This window comes from Euprymna scolopes, chromosome 26, assembly GCF_053919585.1.
Source record: "Euprymna scolopes isolate OS-2025 chromosome 26, ASM5391958v1, whole genome shotgun sequence".
In the NCBI taxonomy this organism is placed as follows: domain Eukaryota; kingdom Metazoa; phylum Mollusca; class Cephalopoda; order Sepiida; family Sepiolidae; genus Euprymna; species Euprymna scolopes.
The window spans coordinates 67,865,568-67,879,571 of NC_136507.1; the positions used below are offsets into that span (position 1 = coordinate 67,865,568).

Genomic DNA, 14,004 nt, shown 5'->3' on the forward strand with positions numbered 1-14,004 from the left:
TATATGGTTTATCGTTTCGTCTCTTGTCCACAGAGTCTCCATTTGCGGTAAACCACTTAAAAAAATACAAGAGAATGAGTTGGCCAAAACGTAGCGAAACAACAACTATGAAGATTAGAAGAGTCCGCAAAAAGAATGAATACAAAAAATCCAAAAAAAGTAATATATACTTATACAGACCAAAGTTTGTCGGGAAGTTTTAAAGTACTTCAATTAAAAGTATCGAAAGTGGTGCAGATTATCGAGTTCGACAGAAAGATTCTTGTGTTTGACAGGATATACTTGAGGAAGGTACAAGGTTTAATTGGTTGAAACGCTGTGAGAATAAAACTTAAGATGAGAATTGTTGTCTGAATAATACATGGTTTTTAGTACATTAGTTTTTATAGGATTTTTAGATTTAGGGGTTCGTTACATTTTAAAACAGCGAACAATTTTGAATACGTCTAAACCAATCAATATTCATATTAACATTCAAGTAATGTATTCGTATTGTGTTCTATAATAAACGTGTTAACTACCCTTATATACAGTGTAACCCGTATTTAAGAGACTTTGTATCCGGTCCCAACAACTCGATATATATCAACTCGAATATAAGAAAAACGGATATAAAAGATATTTTCTCTGGTCCTCAATTATAACCTGTGTAAATGTACGGAGTAACCGATATAAGAGACTTCGTATATGGTCCCAACAAATCTCTCTTATATCCGTTTTTCTTATATCCGGGTCTCTTACATCTGCGTTAAACTGTATTATCGTATTCAGTCGGCCATTCTTCCATCGATATAGTCAACAGATTAAACACACTACATAGAGGGCTCACTTTAAAAACTGTTTAAAACAGTTTTACATGCGTAACCGTAACAAACCTACAAAGTATCTAACGTCTTCCGCTTTTATCAATCGGGACACCCTGCTTGTCTCGTACATTTAATTTAAAAAATACAGCGTGAATTATACGACCTTGATGGGACTTGAACCCACAATCTTCGGTTCCGGAGACCGACGCCTTATCCATTAGGCCACAAGGCCACTCCTACTAAACTTATCAGTTTTATTTATTTATTTAAGTGACGCATAAGATTATATGAAAAAGCGTGTTTGGCTTAGCTTAAAAGGTGAAGCAATTATTATTGTTTGAAAAGTTTACATATTGTTATTTTTTACAATTGTGATTAAACATTTTGTTTCTTCGAGTGGCAATACACGATACAAATTATTATTATTATTATTATTATTATTATTATTATTATTATTATTATTATTATTATTATTATTATGCAATTATTATCTTACGCTACAATAGTATACCGACCAATCTAAGTTGTTTTTAAGGGGTATGACATCGAAGCTGATAATCAAATCCGTCGCAACTTTTACCGTTTGCATGGTATGAACCCCTGGACCTTTGGACTATTTTGCGCCATTTAACTGCACACACACATTATATATATATATATATATATATATATATATATATATATATATATATATATATATATATATATATAATTCAAACACGGTAGTGTTTTAATGTATGGCTATTTGCAGATTTAGTCGTTTAGAACTGCTTTAAAACTTCACCCCACTCTTTTTAAAACCAAATTTCAAACAATTATTGCAGTTTATGGTTAAGCTTCTCAGCTATATTGTGAAAAAAAAATTAGTTTTCGTTCAGTAGAACAAAATTTACTGAATGAATTTACTGGTGTTCAAAATCGTAAAAAAATATAAGGAGATAGCGACGTTTTTATAATTGGTTTCCATAGCAACCACGTGTCTTTAGCAACTACAGTTGTTACCAATTCACGGCTCTCGCGAAAATAAGTAACAAGTGAAAGAGAGAGAATGAAAGAATTAAAGGGAGATAATTGGGAGAATTTTATTTAAAGCAGAGCAAGATAGCACGGCATGATGCTGTTCCAAATAGAAAATCAATACAGCTATGGGTCGCCAATTTCTTAGCTAACGGTTCGGAATTTAAAAGAAAGCTACCTAGAAGGTCTCGGAACGCTCAAACGTCAGACAATATTCAAGCTGCGAGACTTCCTGTTATTCAGTTATCTACACGTTCAGCTCGCAAAAATGCTTTGGCCGTGAGGTTGTCTGATCGAACAGTCAGAAAAATTGTACACACTAATATTCAGTTCCATCTGTGTAAATTAATGATTGTTCAGAAACTGCACGAGAGCGACTGGACAGATGCATGTCAAAACGTGCAAGATATTTCTGCAGCAATTTGTACAAACAAAACGCCTACGTAACAATCAGCTAGTATTTTTTGCTTACATTTAAAACAGCGAACAACTTGAATACGTCTAAACCAATCAATATTCATATTAACATTCAAGTAATGTATTCTATAATAAACGTGTAAACTACACTTATATACAGTGTAACCCAGATATAAGAAACGTAGTGTCCTGTCCCAACAACTGTCTTATATCTGGGTTCCACTTATATGCGGGTTTCCCTGTACATTAACACAGGCTCTAGTTTGGGACCAGAAAAAAAAAATCTCTTATATCCGGGACTGCGTTAAACTGTATTATCGTATTCAGTCGGTCATTCTTCCAGTCGATATAGTCAACAGATTAAACCGACTACATAGAGGTCACACTTTGAAAACTGTTTAAAACAGTTTTACATGCGTAACCGTAACAAACCTACAAAGAATCTAACGTCTTCCGCTTTTATCAATCGGTACATCGTGCTTGTCTCGTACATTTAATTTAAAAATAGAGCGTGAATTATACGACCTTGATGGGACTTGAACCCACAATCTTCGGTTCCGGAGACCGACGCCTTATCCATTAGGCCACAAGGCCACTCCTATTAATCTTATCAGTTTTATTTATTTATTTAAGTGACGCATAAGATTAAATGAAAAAGCGTTTTTGCCTTAGCTTATAAGGTGAAGCAATTATTATTGTTTGAAAAGTTTACATATTGCTATTTTTTACAATTGTGATTAAACATTTTGTTTCTTTGAGTGGCAATACACAATACAAATTGTTATTATTATTATTATTATTATTATTATTATTATTATTATTATTATTATTATTATTATTATTGTTGTTGTTGTTGTTGTTATGGTTTACGTTATTATTATAATCATCATTATTATTGTTCTTTTTGGGGTTGTTATTTATTATTATTATTATTATTATTATTATTATTATTATTATTATTATTATGCAATTATTATCTTACGCTACAACAGTACACCGACCAATCTAAGTTATTTTAAGGGGTATTCGAGGTCGCTGACATCGAATCTAATAATCAAATCCGTCGCAAATTTACCGTTTGCATGGTATGAATGCCTGAACCTTTTGGACTATTTTGCGCCATTTCACTGCACACACACACACACACACACACACACACACACACACACATATATATATATATATATATATATATATATATATATATATAATTAAACACGATAGTGTTTGAATGTATGGCTATTTGCAGATTTAGTCGTTAGAACTGCTTTAAAACTTCACCACTCACTCTTTTTTCAACCAAATTTCAAATTATTTTTACAGTTTATAGTTTACCTCAGCTATATTGTGAAAAAAAATCAATTTTCGTTCAGTAGAACAAAATTTACTGAATGACTTTATTGGTGTTCAAAATCGTAAAAAAAGATAAGGAGATAGCGACGTTTTTATAATTGGTTTCCATAGCAACCACGTGTCTTTAGCAACTACAGTTGTTACCAATTCACGGCTCTCGCGAAAATGAGTAACAAGTGAAAGAGAGAGAATGAAAGAATTAAAGGGAGATAATTGGTGGAATTTTATTTAAAGCAGAGCAAGATAGCACGGCATGATGCTGTTCCAAATAGAAAATCAATACAGCTATGGGTCGCAAATTTCAGAGCTAACGCTTCGTCATTTAAAAGAAAGCGACCTAGAAGGTCTCGAAACGATCAAACGCCAGACAGTATTCAAGCTGTGAGACGTTGTGTTACTCAGTTATCTACACGTTCAGCTCGTAAAAATGCTTTGGCCTTGGGGTTGTCTGATCGAACAGTCAGAAAAATTGTACACACTGATATTCAGTTCCATCTGTGTAAATTAATGATTGTTCAGAAACTGCACGAGAGCGACTGGACAGATGCATGTCAAAACGTGCAAGATATTTCTGCAGCAATTTGTACAAACAAAACGCCTACGTAACAATCAGCTAGTATTTTTATTCTTGCTTACATTTAAAACAGCAAACAACTTTGAATAAGTCTAAACCAATCAATAATCATATAAACATTCAAGTAATGTATTCTATAATAAACGTTTTAACTTCAATTATATACAGTGTAACCCGGATATAAGAAACAACGTGTCCTGTCCCAACAACTCTCTTATATCGGGGTTCCACTTATATCCGGGTTTCCCTGTACATTAGCACAGGCTCTAGTTTGGGACCAGAGAAAAATATCACTTATATCCGTTTTTCTTATATTAGGGTCTCTTATATCTGCGTTAAACTGTATTATCGTATTCAGTCGGCCATTCTTCCAGCCGATCTAGTCAACAGATTAAACCGACTACATAGAGGTCACACTTTGAAAACTGTTTAAAACAGTTTTACATGCGTAACCGTAACAAACCTACAAAGAATCTAATTCTTCCGCTTTTATCAATCGGTACACCCTGCTTGTCTCGTACATTTAATTTAAAATAGAGCGTGAATAATACGACCTTGATGGGACTTGAACCCACAATCTTCGGTTCCGGAGACCGACGCCTTATCCATTAGGCCACGAGGCCACTCCTATTAAACTAATCAGTTTTAGTTATTTATTTAAGTGACGCATAAGATTAAATGAAAAAGCGTTTTTGCCTTAGCTTAAAAGGTGAAGCAATTATTATTGTTTGAAAAGTTTACATATTGCTATTTTTTACAATTGTAATTAAACATTTTGTTTCTTCGAGTGGCAAGACGCAATACAAATTATTATTATTATTATTATTATTATTATTATTATTATTATTATTATGCAATTATTACCTTAGGCTACAACAGTACACCGACCAATCTAAGTTATTTTTAAGGGGTATTCGAGGTCGCTGACATCGAATCTGATAATAAAATCCGTCAGAAATTTACCATTTGCATGGTATGAATGCCTGAACGTTTGGAATATTTTGCGCCGTTTCACTGCACACACACACACACACACACACACACACACACATATATATATATATATATATGTATATATATATATATATATAATTAAAACACGATAGTGTTTGAATGTATGGCTATTTGCAGAATTAGTCGTTTGCACTGCTTTAAAACTTCACCACTCACTCTTTTTTCAACCAAATTTCTAATTATTTTTACAGTTTATAGTTCACCTCAGTTATATTGTGAAAAAAAAATCAATTTTCGTTCAGTAGAACAAAATTTAGTGAATGAATTTACAGGTTTTCAAAATCGTAAAAAAATATAAGGAGATAGCGACGTTTTTATAATTGGTTTCCATAGAAACCACGTGTCTTGAGCAACTACGGTTGTTACCAATTCACGGCTCTCGCGAAAATGAGTAACAGGTGAAAGAGAGAGAATGAAAGAATTAAAGGGAGATAATTGGTGGAATTTTATTTAAAGCAGAGCAAGATAGCACGGCATGATGCTGTTCCAAATAGAAAATCAATTCAGCTATGGGTCGCAATTTCAAAGCTAACGGTTTGGCATTTAAAAGAAAGCGACCAAGGTCTCGAAACACTCAAACCCCAGACAATATTCAAGCTGTGAGACGTTGTGTTACTCAGTTATCTACACGTTCAGCTCGCAAAAATGCTTTGGCCTTGAGGTTGTCTGATCGCACAGTCAGAAAAATTGTACACACTGACATTCAGTTCCATCTGTGTAAATTAATGATTGTTCAGAAACTGCACGAGAGCGACTGGACAGATGCATGTAAAAACGTGCAAGATATTTCTGCAGCAATTTGTACAAACAAAACGCCTACGTAACAATCAGCTAGTATTTTTTGCTTACATTTAAAACAGGTATTTATTTGCTCCCCCACTGAGCAAATTAGGCACAAGGCCGTTTTTAATGTGAGGTAAAAACCAGCTTCCCTAAAAGGGGGCACTCTGGTTACCAAAAATAATAATTGTCCCAGTATAGAGGGTTTCCCCTCCATTGACTGGTACAAATTATCTTAAGTGCAGCATCTGCCGGAACAGATACTACACTTTGCTCCTAGCAAAAGTGCCAGGGACATTTAAAACAGCGAACAACTTGAATACGTCTAAACCAATCAATATTCATATTAACATTCAAGTAATGTATTCTATAATAAACGTGTTAACTACACTTATATACAGTGTAACCCAGATATAAGCAACGTCATGTCCTGTCCCAACAACTGTCTTATATCCGGGTTCCACTTATATCCGGGTTTCCCTGTACATTAACACAGGCTAAACTATATCTTATATCCGGGTGTCTTTATATCTGCGTTAAACTGTATTATCGTATTCAGTCGGCCATTCTTCCAGTCGATATCGTACCGACTACATAGAGGTCACACTTTGAAAACTGTTTAAAACAGTTTTACATGCGTAACCGTAACAAACCTACAAAGAATCTAACGTCTTCCGCTTTTATCAATCGGGACACCCTGCTTGTCTCGTACATTTAATTTAAAAATTGAGCGTTCATGATTCGACCTTGATGGGACTTGAACCCACAATCTTCGGTTCCGGAGACCGACGCCTTATCCATTAGGCCACAAGGCCACTCCTATTAAACTTATCAGTTTTATTTATTTATTTAAGTGACGCATAAGATTAAATGAAAAAGCGTTTTTGCCTTAGCTTAAAAGGTGAAGCAATTATTATTCTTTGAAAAGTTTACATATTGCTATTTTTTACAATTGTGATTAAACATTTTGTTTCTTCGAGTGGCAATATACAATACAAATTATTATTATTATTATTATTATTATTATTATTGTTGTTGTTTTTGTTATTTTTGTTGTTTTTGCTGTTGTTGTTGTTATTGTTTATGTTATTATTATAATTATCATTATTATTGTTCTTTTTGTGGTTGTTATTTATTATTATTAGTATTATTATTATTATTATAATTATTATTATTATTATTATGCAATTATTATCTTACGCTACAATAGTACACCGATCAATCTAAGTTGTTTTAAGGGGTATTCGAGGTCGATGATATCGAATCTGATAATCAAATTCGTCGCAACTCTTACCGTTTGCATGGTATGAACCCCTGGACTCTTTGGACTATTTTGCGCCATTTCACTGCACACACACACATTATGTATATATATATAAATATATATATATATATATATATATATATATATATATATATATATATATATATATAATTCAAACACGGTAGTGTTAGAATGTATGGCTATTTGCTGATTTAGTCGTTTAGAACTGCTTCAAAAATTCACCCCACTCTTTTTTAAACCAAATTTCAAACAATTATTATAGTTATAGTTCAGCTTCTCAGCTATATTGTGAAAAAAGTCAGTTTTCGTTCAGTAGAACAAAATTTACTGAATGAATTTACTGGTGTTCAAAATCGTAAACAAATGTAAGGAGATAGCGACGTTTTTATAATTGGTTTCCATAGCAATCACGTCCTTTAAGCGACTACAGTTGTTACCAATTCACGGCTCTCTCGAAAATGAGTAGCAGGTGAAAGAGAGAGAATGAAAGAATTAAAGGGAGATAATTGGGAGAATCTTATTTAAAGCAGAGCAAGATAGCACGGCATGATGCTGTTCCAAATAGAAAATCAATCCAGCTATGGGTCGCAAATTTCAGAGCTAACGGTTCGGAATTTAAAAGAAAGCCACGTAAAAGGTCTCGGAACGCTCAAACGCCAGACAATATTCAAGCTGCGAGATTTCCTGTTATTAAGTTATCTACACGTTCAGCTCGCAAAAAAGCTTTGGCCTTGAGGTTACTGATCGAACAGTCAGAAAAATTGTACACACTAATATTCAGTTCAATCTGTGAAAATTAATCATTGTTCAGAAACTGCACGAGAGCGACTGGACAGATGCATGTCAAAACGTGCAAGATATTTCTGCAGCAATTTGTACAAACAAAACGTCTACGTAACAATCAGCTAGTATTTTTTGCTTACATTTAAAACAGCGAACAACTTGAATACGTCTAAACCAATCAATATTCATATTAACATTCAAGTAATGTATTCTATAATAAACGTGTAAACTACACTTATATACAGTGTAACCCAGATATAAGAAACGTCGTGTCCGGTCCCAACAACTGTCTTATATCAGGGTTCCACTTATATCCGGGTTTCCCTGTACATTAACACAGGCTCTGGTTTGGGACCAGATAAAATATCACTTATATCCGGGTCTCTTATATCTGCGTTAAACTGTATTATCGTATTCAGTCGGCCATTCTTCCAGTCGATATAGTCAACAGATTAAACAGACTACATAGAGGTCACACTTTGAAAACTGTTTAAACAGTTTTACATGCGTAACCGTAACAATCCTACAAAGAATCTAACGTCTTCCGCTTTTATCAATCGGGACACCCTGCTTGTCTCGTACATTTAATTTAAAAATAGAGCGTGCATGATTCGACCTTGATGGGACTTGAACCCACAATCTTCGGTTCCGGAGACTGACGCCTTATCCATTAGGCCACAAGGCCACTCCTACTAAACTTATCAGTTTTATTAATTCATTTAAGTGACGCATAAGATTAAATGAAAAAGCTTTTTTGGCTTAGCTTAAAAGGTGAAGCAATTATTATTGTTTGAAAAGTTTACATATTGCTATTTTTTACAATTGTGTTTAAACATTTTTTTTCTTCGAGTGGCAATACACAATACAAATTATTATTATTATTATTATTATTATTATTATTATCATTATTGTTGTTGTTGTTGTTGCTGTTGTTGTGATTGTTTACGTTATTATTATAATTATCATTATTATTGTTCTTTTTGTGGTTGTTATTTATTATTATTATTATTATTATTATTAATTTTATGCAATACTTGTCTTACGCTACAATAGTACACTAACCAATCTAAGTTGTTTTTAAGGGGTATTCGAGGTCGATGACATCGAATCTGATAATCAAATCCGTCGATACTTTTATCGTTGGCATGGTATGAACACCTGGACCCTTTGGACTATTTTGCGCCATTTCACTGCACACACACATTATGTGTATATATATATATATATATATATATATATATATATATATATATATATATATATATATAATTCAAACACGGTAGCAACCACGTGTCTTTAGCAACTACAGTTGTTACCAATTCACGGCTCTCGCGAAAATGAGTAACAGGTGAAAGAGAGAGAATGAAAGAATTAAAGGAAGATAATTGGGGAACTTTATTTAAAGCAGAGCAAGATAGCACGGCATGATGCTGTTCCAAATAGAAAATCAATACAGCTATGGGTCGCAATTTCAGAGCTAACGGTTCGGCATTTAATAGAAAGCGACCTAGAAGGTCTCGAAACGCTCAAACGCCAGACGGTATTCAAGCTGTGAGACGTTGTGTTACTCAGTTATCTACACGTTCAGCTCGCAAAAATGCTTTGGCCTTGAGGTTGTCTGATCGCACAGTCAGAAAATTGTACACACTGATATTCAGTTCCATCTGTGTAAATTAATGATTGTTCAGAAACTGCACGAGAGCGACTGGACAGATGCGTGTCAAAACGTGCAAATATTTCTGCAGCTCCTTGTACAAACAAAACGCCTACGTAACAATCAGCTAGTATTTTTTGCTTACATTTAAAACAGCGAACAACTTTGAATAAGTCTAAATCAATCGATAATCATATAAACATTCAAGTAATGTATTCTATAATAAACGTGTTACTACCCTTATATACATTGCAACCCGGATATAATAAACGTCGTGTCCGGTCCCAACAACTCTCTTATATCGGGTTTCCACTTATATCCGGGTTTCTCTGTACATTAGCACAGGCTCTAGTTTGGGACCAGAGAAACATATCTCCTATATCTGTTTTTCTTATATTAGGGTTCTTATATCTGCGTTAAACTGTATTATCGTATTCAGTCGGCCATTCTTCCAGTCGATCTCGTCAACAGATTAAACCGACTACATAGAGGTCACACTTTGAAAACTTTTTAACACAGTTTTACATGCGTAACCGTAACAAACCTACAAAGAATCTAACGTCTTCCGCTTTTATCAATCGGTACACCCTGCTTGTCTCGTACATTTAATTTAAAAATAGAGCGTGAATGATACGACCTTGATGGGACTTGAACCCACAATCTTCGGTTCCGGAGACCGACGCCTTATCCATTAGGCCACAAGGCCACTCCTATTAAACTTATCGGTTTTATTTATTTATTTAAGTGACGCATAAGATTAAATGAAAAAGCGTTTTTGCCTTAGCTTAAAAGGTGAATTAATTATTATTGTTTGAAAAGTTTACATATTGCTTTTTTTTACAGTTGTGATTAAACATTTTGTTTCTTCGAGTGGCAAGACGCAATACAAATTATTATTATTATTATTATTATTATTATTATTATTATTATTATTATTATTATTGATGTTGTTGTTATTGTTTACGTTATTATTATAATTATCATTAATATTGTTCTGTTTGTGGTTGTTTTTTATTATTATTATTATAATTATTATTATTATTATTATTATTATTATTATTATTATTATTATTATGCAATTATTACCTTACGCTACAACAGTACACCGACCAATCTAAGTTGTTTTTAAGGGATATTCGAGGTCGCTGACATCGAATCTGATAATCAAATCCGTCGCAAATTTACCATTTGCATGGTATGAACGCTTTGGACTATTTTGCGCCATTTCACTGCACACACACACACACACACACACACACACACACACACACATATATATATATATATATATATATATATATATATATATATAATAATAAAAACACGATAGTGTTTGAATGTATGGCAATTTGCAGATTTAGTCGTTTAGAACTGCTTTAAAACTTAACCACTCACTCTTTTTTCAACCAAATTTCAAACAATTTTTATAGTTTATAGTTCACCTCAGCTATATTGTGAAAAAAAAATTTTACTGAATGAATTTACTGGTGTTCAAAATCGTAAAAAAATATAAGGAGATAGCGACGTTTTTATAATTGGTTTCCATAGCAACCACGTGTCTTTAACAACTACAGTTGTTACCAATTCACGGCTCTCGCGAAAATGAGTAACAGGTGAAAGAGAGAGAATGAAAGAATTAAAGGGAGATAATTGGGGGAATTTTATTTAAAGCAGAGCAAGATAGCACGGCATGATGCTGTTCCAAATAGAAAATCAATACAGCTATGGGACGCAATTTCAGAGCTAAGGGTTCGGCATTTAAAAGAAAGCGACCTAGAAGGTCTCGAAACGCTCAAACGCCAGACAGTATTCAAGCTGTGAGACGTTGTGTTACTCAGTTATCTACACGTTCTGCTCGCAAAAATGTTTTGGCCTTGAGGTTGTCTGATCGAACAGTCAGAAAAATTGTACACACTGATATTCAGTTCGATCTGTGTAAATTAATGATTGTTCAGAAACTGCACGAGAGCGACTGGACAGATGCATGTCAAAACGTGCAAGATATTTCTGCAGCACCTTGTACAAACAAAACGCCTACGTAACAATCAGCTAGTATTTTTTGCTTACATTTAAAACAGCGAACAACTTGAATACGTCTAAACCAATCAATATTCATATTAACATTCAAGTAATGTATTCTATAATAAACGTGTTAACTACACTTATATACAGTGTAACCCAGATATAAGAAACGTCGTGTCCGGTCCCAACAACTGTCTTATATCAGGGTGCCACTTATATCCGGGTTTCCCTGTACATTAACACAGGCTAAAATATATCCTATATCCGGGTCTCTTATATCTGCGTTAAACTGTATTATCGTATTCAGTCGGCCATTCTTCCAGGCGATATAGTCAACAGATTAAACCGACTACATAGAGGTCACACTTTGAAAACTGTTTAAAACAGTTTTACATGCGTAACCGTAACAAACCTACAAAGAATCTAACGTCTTCCGCTTTTATCAATCGGTGACGGTACAGCCTGCTTGTCTCGTACATTTAATTTAAAAATAGAGCGTGAATTATACGACCTTGATGGGACTTGAACCCACAATCTTCGGTTCCGGAGACCGACGCCTTATCCATTAGGCCACAAGGCCACTCCTATTAAACTTATCGGTTTTATTTATTTATTTAAGTGACGCATAAGATTAAATGAAAAAGCGTTTTTGCCTTAGCTTAAAAGGTGAAGCAATTATTATTGTTTGAAAAGTTTACATATTGCTATTTTTTACAATTGTAATTAAACATTTTGTTTTTTCGATAGGCAATACAAATTATTATTATTATTATTATTATTATTATTATTATTATTATTATTATTATTATTATTATCATCATCATTGTTGTTGTTGTTGTTGCTGTTGTTGTGATTGTTTACGTTATTATTATAATTATCATTATTATTGTTCTTTTTGAGGTTGTTATTTATTATTATTATTATTATTATTATTATTATTATTATTATTATTATTATTATTATTATGCAATTATTACCTTACGCTACAACAGTACACCGACCAATCTAAGTTGTTTTTAAGGGATATCAAGGTCGCTGACATCGAATCTGATAATCAAATCCGTCGCAAATTTACCGTTTGCATGGTATGAACGCTTTGGACTTTTTTGCGCCATTTCACTGCATACACACACACACACACACACACACACACACACACACACACACATATATATATATATATATATATATATATATATATATATAATAAAAACACGATAGTGTTTGAATGTATGGCAATTTGCAGATTTAGTCGTTTAGAACTGCTTTAAAACTTCACCACTCACTCTTTTTCAACCAAATTTCAAACAATTTTTATTGTTTATAGTTCACTTCAGCTATGTTGTGAAAAAAAAAAATCAATTTTCGTTCAGTAGAAGAAAATTTACTGAATGAATGTACAGGTGTTCAAAATCGTAAAAAAATATAAGGAGATAGCGACGTTTTTATAATTGGTTTCCATAGCAACCACGTGTCTTTAGCAACTACAGTTGTTACCAATTCACGGCTCTTACGAAAATGAGTAACAGGTGAAAGAGAGAGAATGAAAGAATTAAAGGGAGATAATTGGGGGAATTTTATTTAAAGCAGAGCAAGATAGCACGGCATGATGCTGTTCCAAATAGAAAATCAATACAGCTATGGGACGCAATTTCAGAGCTAAGGGTTCGGCATTTAAAAGAAAGCGACCTAGAAGGTCTCGAAACGTTCAAACGCCAGACAGTATTCAAGCTGTGAGACGTTGTGTTACTCAGTTATCTACACGTTCTGCTCGAAAACATGCTTTGGTCTTGAGGTTGTCTGATTGCACAGTCTGAAAAATTGTACACACTGATATTCAGTTCCATCTGTGTAAATTAATCATTGTTCAGAAACTGCACGAGAGCGACTGGACAGATGCATGTCAAAACGTGCAAGATATTTCTGCAGCACCTTGTACAAACAAAACGCCTACGTAACAATCAGCTAGTATTTTTTGCTTATATTTAAAACAGCGAACAACTTGAACACGTCTAAACCAATCAATAATCATATAAACATTCAAGTAATGTATTCTATAATAAACGTGTAACTACCCTTATATACATTGCAACCCAGATATAAGAAACAACGTGTCCGGTCCCAACAACTCTCTTATATCGGGGTTCCACTTATATCCGGGTATCCCTGTACATTAGCACAGGCTCTAGTTTGGGACCAGAGAAAAAAATCTCTTATATCCGTTTTTCATCTATTAGGGTTCTTATATCTGCGTTAAACTGTATTATCGTATTCAGTCGGCCAGCCGAGCCGTTGCAGT

General features: G+C 33.7%; 7 non-coding genes across 7 annotated transcripts; all 7 read right to left on the bottom strand.

Annotated features, from left to right (window-relative positions):
- Nucleotides 1-965: 965 nt before the first annotated feature.
- Nucleotides 966-1,038, bottom strand: Trnar-ccg (transfer RNA arginine (anticodon CCG)). The gene has a single exon. It is a non-coding gene; the product is annotated as a tRNA-Arg (tRNA).
- A 1,723-nt stretch (nucleotides 1,039-2,761) lies between these two features.
- Nucleotides 2,762-2,834, bottom strand: Trnar-ccg (transfer RNA arginine (anticodon CCG)). Its single transcript has one exon. It is a non-coding gene; the product is annotated as a tRNA-Arg (tRNA).
- A 1,883-nt stretch (nucleotides 2,835-4,717) lies between these two features.
- Trnar-ccg (transfer RNA arginine (anticodon CCG)) lies at nucleotides 4,718-4,790 on the bottom strand. The gene has a single exon. It is a non-coding gene; the product is annotated as a tRNA-Arg (tRNA).
- A 1,913-nt stretch (nucleotides 4,791-6,703) lies between these two features.
- Nucleotides 6,704-6,776, bottom strand: Trnar-ccg (transfer RNA arginine (anticodon CCG)). Its single transcript has one exon. It is a non-coding gene; the product is annotated as a tRNA-Arg (tRNA).
- Nucleotides 6,777-8,641: 1,865 nt separating this feature from the next.
- Nucleotides 8,642-8,714, bottom strand: Trnar-ccg (transfer RNA arginine (anticodon CCG)). Its single transcript has one exon. It is a non-coding gene; the product is annotated as a tRNA-Arg (tRNA).
- Nucleotides 8,715-10,316: 1,602 nt separating this feature from the next.
- On the bottom strand, nucleotides 10,317-10,389 carry Trnar-ccg (transfer RNA arginine (anticodon CCG)). Its single transcript has one exon. It is a non-coding gene; the product is annotated as a tRNA-Arg (tRNA).
- A 1,823-nt stretch (nucleotides 10,390-12,212) lies between these two features.
- Trnar-ccg (transfer RNA arginine (anticodon CCG)) lies at nucleotides 12,213-12,285 on the bottom strand. Its single transcript has one exon. It is a non-coding gene; the product is annotated as a tRNA-Arg (tRNA).
- Between the last annotated feature and the right edge of the window lie 1,719 nt (nucleotides 12,286-14,004).